Raw genomic sequence first — 10,005 nt, 5'->3', positions numbered from 1 at the left:
TGTTGTCATCATCATCATGGCTAGGCTTCATGAACGAAGATTTGGGAAGGGCTCTACCCACATTTGTTACAAACACGGTGGTGGCTAATAAGGCCAATACAAGATAGACACGTCCGATTGCAAAAGGCACAGTAGCAGGACTCCTTAGGTGGTATATTCTGCAAGACACGATTCTTTCTGCATTGTCTTTTCTCCTTGAGAGTGATCCTGTGTGTGTTCTCCAAGGAAGCAGCAGCGTTATAGATGATGTGTCTGCAGACCTCCCGATTGGAGGCCAGAGTAGACCAGTATGTGCTTGTATGTTTTCACCAAAAGATCTGGCCTCAGGTCCTAGATGGTTTTTAAGAAACCATTTAAGCACGTGACTCAGTTTTGATTAGAAATACTGACTGGATCATTGGTTTAAGTCATCTGCTACCAAAGTGTGTCGTATGAGTTGATTCACATCCCTTTGAGAAATTATTTCGGGTTTTTTTGCTCCTTTTGCTGCTTCTGGAAGCACCTTTGAGAACATTCTGGTTCTAGTAGGCAAGCTTCCACTTTCTGACATAACTTCTTCCTGTTTAGTATTCATTTCTTCTTGGGTGTCTAAATTATCCTTTAATGGAAAAAACTCTACTTTTGGCATTTAGTGTTCTGATATTTATGGAGAGCCCAGTCCTCTTCAGGCTGTTTTGCTGTGATAAACAGTCCAAGCTGGTTTAAACTGTCGTAGAGAGATAGACTCTTCATTCCCCTGTAGATGCCAATCTGTCTCATCTCTACTTTAATTAGTCTTTATTGGATATGAGTGATAGAAATCTACACCCAGCTCCAGATAAAATCTCTTTAGTGCCTGAAGAGAGTTTCATATGCTTAAAATTATTCTCGCTTTGAAATCACTTAAGGCCATTTCATTCAACCCCCTTCACTAACTTGTACGTTTCTGTCGTACATCAACAGTGACACCTCTAGATTTAATTGAAAAATCTCTAAGATTTTTTTACTTCTTCTTAATACCACATTTTTGCTCTATACGGTGGTATGTGATACCAAGAGTCATAGTTTTTAATGAAAATGGGCAGTAAAGCAGCGCTATATACTTCAGTCTTAAGCACTGAGCATTTCTATGTAAACTCACCTGCATATATTTGCGTATTTAGTGGGACAAACATAAACATTCTGTCTTAACACTGCAGACAGTGAGCCTTTGAAGCAGAGAAATACATATTTTTAATCTTGTATTGGGAATTGCTCTGTGCAGCCACCTAATTTGTTTAAGAACCTTGATACAGTGTTTGTAGAGTTTTTCAAAACATTTGCCAATTCAAATGAGAGAACCTAGAAAAATGAAGCATCGTAGCCCTTGAATTCTTTTATTTTTATAAATATTTGCATTTTGATTACACTAGACTTAATACCACATGAGGAAATGTGATATTGGATCAAAGCTGTTGCTCATGCTGTAGCTGAGACTTGTTTAAAATGGCTGATTTATTTGTAGTATTCCCTTCTACTCCATACTGTTGAGTTACAAGTTACTTTAGCTGAATATGTTCCAGTTAGCTCTAAAGAAGAGTAAATTATATTGTCCAGCATTGTGGACAAAAGAAAGTCTTGCTATAACATGTAACAATGTATAGAGCTGGTGATGAAAGAGATATAAGAACATCTATCATAAATAAGAAACTACTCTGATATTCTCAGGATTTGAGAACATGTAGGCTAGATCATAACAGTCCAAAGTGGAGCTAAAAGGGGCAGAAAAACTTATACCTGATCTGTGTTGGTAATTCCTCTAAAATTTACCAGGTTTGTCAGCTTTAGTTCTGCAAGGAGTTATGCTCTGCATAATCTGTCATTACAAATCTAGATGATGGAATAGAAAATGCTTATTTGGTTTACTGGCAATGCTGCACAGAGAAGGAGATGGAGATATTGGAGGGTAGGCTCAGGGTTCATAATTAATTTAATAATTAAATAATCTGAGGAAAAAAAATTATAATCCCAAAAAGGATATGGTGAAGGGGAGAATGTAGGCAGAGAGGGCAATAAGAATGATGAGTTTGGGTAGTAGGATATATAAGCTGGTGTAATGTGCGTCTGTAATTTTCACCACTGTAAGTAAGAAATCTTATCTTAAAAACATGCTGGTGATACAAGAATTACTTTTATTTTTGAGGTGGTTACCTAAGGAACAGAGCTCAGTAATTTTTGAGTGTTTAAATTGAGAGGCCTCATCACCTATTTTATAGTCACTTTTTATGTGGTATTTAAATATTTAGTATATAACTTCTGCTAACTGAACTTCCACTTTTAATTTAGAGGTCATTTCTTTTTAAAATCAGACTTTCCAGATGTTTCAAATTACACAGCCATGAAATAAAGGACTCCAAAGTTGTGGGGGTTGTGCGTTGATCTGTGATAGAGACAAAGATAGAATCCACTACTCTGTGGAAGCATTTAAGTATTTGGACTAAAGAAATGCTTTTTCTACTTAACCCTTCCAGTTCTTGTCTTCTGTACAATTTCACTTGAATATCCGACTGATAGCAACCTCTTTAAGTCTTTGAATTTCCATGTCACTAAATCAAGATCCATGCTTATTCATGAAGAACTATGCAATACTTAATGTCAGAATGTAGGTTAATAGATATGTACATAAATGCTGAAAAGGTTTGATAACAACCTAAATTCTGAAATTTCTTAATAGCTAAATGTTTATCTTTTAGAATCATAGTATGTTTTAATGTGATTTTTATGTATTTTTAACTGAAGTTTATAACATATGAAGTTCTTAATAGTTCCTGTGGCGCAATAATTTTCTTTGTACATTATAAAAGAAAAAATCTAAATATTAACTATTTTTCTTTTCCATATCAGATTGTGAAAACAATCCTCTCCTTCGTCCAGGTATCACCATGATAACCGATGACCCGGTTTGAAAGTTGCAATCTTCTGGGAAGTCTGAAGTTACTTGGACAGTGGACCCTGAGTTTTATTCTAGACTCTTTTCTTTGATTAAGAACTCTTACATATTACTCATGTACCACACTGGATTTAGAATATTAATTTCTACAGTCATATACAATATAATTTTTATTTCTGTAGCCTTATATAATATGAATAGAATAACATGTCGTAGTGTCTTGAGAGGGCTTGTGCCTAGTCTTGTTCAATTTGTCATTGTAAAAAACCCTATTTCAGATTAGTGCTGGATATTTAGGTATGTACATTAGCGTTGTTCTAGCAGTGTTGTTTTAGCTCACTCTTATTTTTTTTTTCACCTCCCCGCCTCTGTTTTATGTGATGGGTAGTGTTTTTGCACAAAATTAGGAAAATAAGCCTGTACCAAAATTGACATCCTCAAAGTAATAAAACTTAATAGAAGCCACATTTGTGATGGACTTCTTGTTAACAAGAATCTATAGGATCGCTGCCGACATATAATGTTACAGATATCTCATTCTTAATCAGTGTAGGTTCAGAAACTTGGTTTCAGAGGTAGAGGAAGTGAATAGGGGCAGAAGGAAGAACTACAACTTAAGGGTAGAATCTTGTTGATTTATATTTTTGTGGTATTTTCAGGTTATTTATTGAGTTTTGTTACTGTAAATGGCTTATTTGATTGTCCTTGTTATTTCATAAATAATTTTACATTTCAGTGACTAGTTATAGCTGACCTAATCTTGATTGTACAGGCCATGTGAGAAAAGAGAGTAAACGCTATTGCCACCAGGGAACTTGCTTAACAAAAACCAGTGCTGTCCAGTCTAAAAGTATGGACTGGTCTTTAAAAAAATCCTGATTCAGCTGGAATCTCAAATGAAACAATATACTTGTGCCTGTGGTATAACATACATGTACTTAGAGAAAAGTGCAGCAAACACAGAATATTTGACTTTTAATTATTTCTTTACCTCAGTGACTTCTCTGTTAAGATGAATATTCAACTGTATTTTTGGCCAGATCTTCAGTTGGCATTATTTGTTATACCATTACTGGCTTTTCTTGACACCAGTTAAAGTGATGGTCCTTTAGCAGGCTACGTTTTCACTCGATCCCTCCTGTAAACATTTTTAAATCTTCTATAACCTAGAGAGATTGAGTTGTGTATGAGGCCAAATTACCATAAAAATGAAATGTATTCAACAAAATAAGTACTTTTTTCCCGGTGGTAATATCTCCATGTTCAAAGGTTGAAATGTAATAAGAAAAGTGCAGAAAGGATAGTTGCAACTTTTCAGTTATAGAATCAGTTTTGTTCATGCTGTAGAATAAAAGTGTTTCTGAAGCAAGTCATTCATTAAGAATTACTGGGGACTTCAGTCTGTATAATAACCATGATAAAAGGGGCTTAGCATTCAGCATGAATTATAGTGAAAGCATATATTGCGTATATGTACACACAGTATATCATGATAAAATTGTTTAAGCACATTATTAAAGTTTCTAATAATATATTCAAACTTTGTGAGGTAAAAAACCTTTTCTGTTTACTTGCATAACTTTAAAATCATAAGGAGAGAGAACTTCCTTCTCTCTTTTTCAGTGTTATCTATGTTAAGAATGGCTTTGTGTTTTGGTGTTCTCCTTTCCACCTTTTCTACTTGAGACAACTTTGCTTGAAAAATCTATGTTTAGATTAGATATTAGGAAAAAATTCTTTACTGTGAGGGTGGTGAGACACTGGAACAAGTTGTCCAGAAAGGTTGTGAACTCCCCATCCCTGGAAATCTTCATGACCAGGCTGGATTGGGCTCTAAATAACATGATCTAGTGAAAAGTGTTGCTGCCCACGGTAGAGGGGTTGGATCTAGATGATCCTTAAGGTTCCTTCCAACCCCTACAATTCTATAATTCTATAAAATAAGTAAAACCTTCCTCCATGGAAGGCTGATTGTTATTTTAATACTTGAAATATCATGTGAAGTATAATTCATGTATTGAAGAAGTGTTATACCTTTGGGAGATGATTCTTCTCTTTCTCTGCTAATAACAAACAATGCAATTTTATATTATGACATATTGTGACTACAATAGGTTTAGAAATTGAAAGTTAAAACTAGCAAACAAATATAATTTCTCAAAGGAATAATTGTTTTTTATGGCTCAGGGAATAAATATCTGAAGCGGAAGGAATGTTAAGAACTCCCATCATTTGCCACTTGACGATTAAGGCTGTAACCTTTCATGTTTTATGAGAGAAGTTTTCGAACTTCTCCATCTCAATGAAATATTTCAGAGTTGTCAAGTCCACTAGTAGAATAAACATGAAGTGGGATGCTTGGACTACAGTACAGTGGTCCTTCAGCTTTAGGCATCTCAAGTAGAAAAAGTCAGTGGCAGTGGGGTCAGTTTGTCTTCTCTGACTTAGTAAAAGTGAGAGTCTCTGGCCTTGCTTCTATTTTAAAGGCATGCTTCTGGCATCAGAAAAATGCCCTGGTAGGCTAGAGAATAAAATATATGTTATCCCACTGTTATGTTTGTATTTAAAATACCTGTATTTTAAAAAGTGGAATAAAAATAAGCAGATTTTAGTTAATTGACAAACATGGCAATAATGACCAAGTTTCTGGGAAAAAAAAGGCAAGAATTAAGATTGTAAATGTATGCAAACAACTTTAGGTCATAATTTTGATTGAAATACATTATAAAAAACTTTCCTTGGATGAGGAAATATGGGAAATATGTGACTGAAAACTTCTGCTCTTGGATAATCTGACTTAAGGGCTCCTCACACATGACAGTGATGCCATTATATAGGAAGAGAACAGTTTCTGAGGCCCATCCAAGGCAAAGTGTACAGTGTTGTGAAGTAAGGTTGGTGCTCTACTCTCAACTGTCTGTCATATGGAGACAGAATTTATTTTGTCAAAATACTGAGATAACAATAACAAACTAAAAACATTTACAGAAGAAGATGTAGAATAGTCTATCCTACCATATCCATGAAGGTATACTTTTGTTTACTAACCTTTATCTTTTTTTTTTCTTCCTTTTTTTTCTTTTTCTTATTTTTCTTCTTTTTTTTTTAACATGATTTTGAGTTATCCATAAAAAAGTCACATAGTCTTATTTGTTACACCCTTCTTAATTATTTCCTTTAATTTAGATAAAATATATATTTTGTGGAAATTAAACTTGTTTCCATGGTAAAGGAAGATTAATAAGCTCTTTTTGTATCACCACTTACAGTTCACTATGAAACTGCCCTTGTGCAGCCTCATCAGCTATTTCTGTTGGCACACAACAGAGCTGGAGTTTTGCCTAGAGTAGCACAATCTTTTTATTTGCTGGAGAAACAGCTAGTCACCACCTCAGCTATATGATACTCTGCCTACTGCTATGCAGGGACTTAGTTGCTCACTGTTTGTGCTAGTGCCCACATCTCTAAAGCTCTGTGATGTCCACACCTTATCATTTTTTTCCTAACAGTTCTCTGTATTCCTGTTTTTTATATATTTCTGTTGGTTTCTTTCAGCCTCTTACTCTCAGTCAGTGCCTGACTTGACTACTTGCTTACAGTTGTCATGCCAACTACCAATCCTGGAAACTCAAGTAGAGAGAGGATTTATCCTTTTTTCTCCCCTTTTTTTGTGAGAAGTACTCACTTCACAGTTACCAAGCTGCGTGAACTGAATGTGTAAGTATGGCAAACAGCTCTGTGACGTTGGGCTGACACTTAAAATTCTAAATATCTGTTTCTGCTTCATAAAGACTGAATATCCCTTCCTTAATCCTTGCTGCTTGTCTGCATGCTGAAAATCAGGAAAATTTAAAAGATCGGTGACGTGGGGAAGGGATTTTATAGACAAGTCATTGCACTTTTCTTATTTGAACTGAACTGCAAACATATTTCAAATACCCTACATAGAAGTAATATTTAAAAAATCCATGAGTCTGTTCAGTCTTTCTGAAAGTTAGATATTACTCAATTTGATTCACTTTTCATGCCAAGTCATTCAATATTTGTGTATATCACATTTCCAAATAACCAAGTGAAAAATATAAGAGAGGTACAGGAAATTAAAAATAGTAACTCTTAACTCCTTATACCGAAGTCATATGTAATAGTTCTGTGAAAAAAACTGCTTTCCAAAATAAACAGTAGTTTTAATAGGTTTGCTGTAATTGACAACTACATTCACAGATGAATTGCATTGGAAAACAATATGTTAAAAGGGAATTGCTTTAGAAAGGAAGAAACATGGAAATTTCATCTCAGGTAATATTGCTCTGCGGAGATTCCTATAGGTAAGTTTGTTCTAGGTTTCACAGGAACCATCTGTATGACTTGTGAACTATTGCATCTAACACGTATCTTGCTTTCATTAAGTTAAAAAATGTGTGCTTTATAGTTGAAGATCTTTCATGTATAAATACTTGCTGTACTTCATTACAGTTTTTATTTGAAATTGAGCTTTCCGGGCTGCAAACTTTTATTGAGAACATGCATTTATTTTTTGTGAAGGACTTTAGAGAATCAAATAAACTGGCTCAACCTTTTCACAATTGTTTAATAGTAAAGTATGTTTGCTTTAACTGAGCCCATTCTAAAGTGGAAGGCTTTTATATCTCATTGAAAAAGGCAAGAAACCTCAGATATCTAAAGAAGCTTTAATTTAGTATGCAGCTGTTGTGGATCAGGGTTCCAGAGCTGTATTAAGCATTATCCTACACTTGGGCAACCTTATAATAATCTCAGATAATTTAAATCCAAATACTGGAGACTAAGCAGTTTTTCTAAAGCATTGACTTTTTTTCCAGCTGCAGACCTCTAAAACAAGAGTCTATGACTTGCATTGGGCCTTTATAAGGACAGAGGAGTAGAGATACTTTCATTGGTCAAGAACTTCAGGTCTTAGTGATTGTAGATAACTGCAATAGATGTTAAATCTAAAAGGATATAGAGACCATTTGTACCTCTACAGAAGCCTGTAAAGAAAGGCCAAGAGTTACAAACTGGCATAAGAAGAAATATGAAACATTGAAAATGACTTGTGGTCCTGTGGTAAAACAATCTTTGATCAATAGTTTCTGGATGATCTTTAGAAGTGTATACATACATGCTACAGGAAAAAAAATCCCTGACAGGACTTATCTTTCTGACCCCAATTCAGATGTCTTCTTTAAGTGGGCATGTGAGCAAGGTGAAACAGGCTGTCCTTGAGAGGTTTAAATGCTTTGAGGAGCACCAACACAGCCCAACTTGTTTATTTCATCAAGCCTTACTCTTGATGGGACGGGATTTAAACGACATAAAAACAGACAACCGGGCAGAAAAATGACCAAGAGATATTGTTTATATTCTATGTCTGCCAAGAGGAAATAAACTCTTGGTCTTCTATGCTAGGAATGCAGCTTGAAAAGCAATGTTACTTTCACATCATCTCCCTGATATTTCCTTTATGCTGAATTTTATGCATCTTTTTCTAACTAAATTTATTGTGAGAAGATCCTGGGATGGGAGGAGACAGAGCCAATTAGAAGAGCTAATCAGCTGGAATGCTGAGAACCATTGCTTTGGAGGCCTTTCATCCACACAGCACCATCAAATGCACTTTGCTGAGAATAGGACAACTTGTTTGTTTTGGCCCTGGCTCATGTGAGCAGAGATAGTGAAAAGCCAGGGAATCCAACTGGATAAAGAACATCTGCAAATGATGTTCTCTTAAGGTGTATTCTATCCAAAGAAGCCTCGATGCTTGGTCCCAGCTCTGGTCTTAGCCACACGTTGCTTTGTCAGGTTCATTCAGAATCAGCTTTGGTTTTCTGTAAATAAAGGGAGTGCAGAGTCTGTTTCATGCTATTCCACAATAACAGTGTAAAGTATTAAGCAAAAAAAAAAAAAAAGAAAAAAATCCATTATTGAACTACTTGAAAAAACTGCAGATTTAAAAGTTTAGTCAAGTGTTTTGTTGTTTGAATCTTGCCTGTATTTCTATGTTTTCTTTTACTTTAGTAACTAAAGAAGATGGACTAATTTGGCAATCTATCAATAGAATATGAGAAATAAATTGCCTTCTGCTCCATGTCATATAGAGGCTAAAAAGTTAAATATAAAATTTTGAAGAATACCCTAGGTGAGTTTAGAGAGGAAAGGGGGTCATACTGCTGCAGGAGGAGCTATTTTTTAGCAGTTCTGTGAACTAAGTTACAGTTCTAGGACAAAGTAATTGGTCTTTCAGTCTATTAATCTTTTTCTCAAGCTGAGACATCTCTTCAGTTATTTACTGCCATGATCCTAATGTATTAATAGTCATGAATAACTGGTTATTACAGTTGTATGATTTCTTCATTCAGCATGAGTGTTCGTTCTGTTCAGTCTAGTAAGGTAGGATGAGCACAATCTTGAATTTTTTTCCAAACAGAAAATATATATTATTTTGAGAACATAGAGTTGGGACAAAATTTGCAATTGGGACAAATTCACATTTAGTTTAATTGCTGGAAACCACAGGCTGAATTTCATGTCCTGCACAGATGCTTTGCATTGACTCACTGGAGTTGATAGCTGATATCATGTCCCACGAAATACTGTTGCAATACTTGTCATGAATCTTCTGTCTCGAGGATTCAACCCTTGATGTAAATTATCTTCTCCGCAGCCATTTGTTAGTGAAGAGAAGAAAAGATTCATTATGGAATGACCTATGGCATTTTATATTTGCAGTACAGTCTTCAACACGATAAGCAATAAGTTAATAGCCAGTATTTCACAGTCTAGCAACTGCAAACATCTGTATCTACAGTGTCCCCTTATATGAATTTGGATTGTTTGGTAAATTAAGATAATAACCTTTATATATTTGGCTACAAACTAATTTACTCTTAAAGCTACTTAACAATTATACAGTTGTTGCAAATTTAATTTTACAAATCAAAGAGTTTTAGTATGAATTGTTACTTGCAAAAGAAACCATAATAAAACAACCAATTAAGCTTTCTTAATTGACTTTCTGAACTGACTGTTGTTGGGTTAATGCATACATTTTTTCTCTCTTTTTTGTTGCTTATATTTTC

General features: G+C 34.8%; 1 long non-coding RNA gene across 1 annotated transcript; it reads left to right on the top strand.

The window, feature by feature from the left end:
- Positions 1-228: 228 nt before the first annotated feature.
- LOC135423650 (uncharacterized) lies at positions 229-9,790 on the top strand. Its single transcript, XR_010434869.1, has 3 exons — positions 229-6,625; positions 7,133-7,236; positions 9,591-9,790. It is a non-coding gene; the product is annotated as an uncharacterized LOC135423650 (long non-coding RNA).
- Positions 9,791-10,005: the final 215 nt, after the last annotated feature.

Source organism: Pseudopipra pipra, chromosome 1 (assembly GCF_036250125.1).
Source record: "Pseudopipra pipra isolate bDixPip1 chromosome 1, bDixPip1.hap1, whole genome shotgun sequence".
Taxonomy (NCBI): domain Eukaryota; kingdom Metazoa; phylum Chordata; class Aves; order Passeriformes; family Pipridae; genus Pseudopipra; species Pseudopipra pipra.
This window is presented reverse-complemented; position numbering and strand designations above follow the sequence as displayed.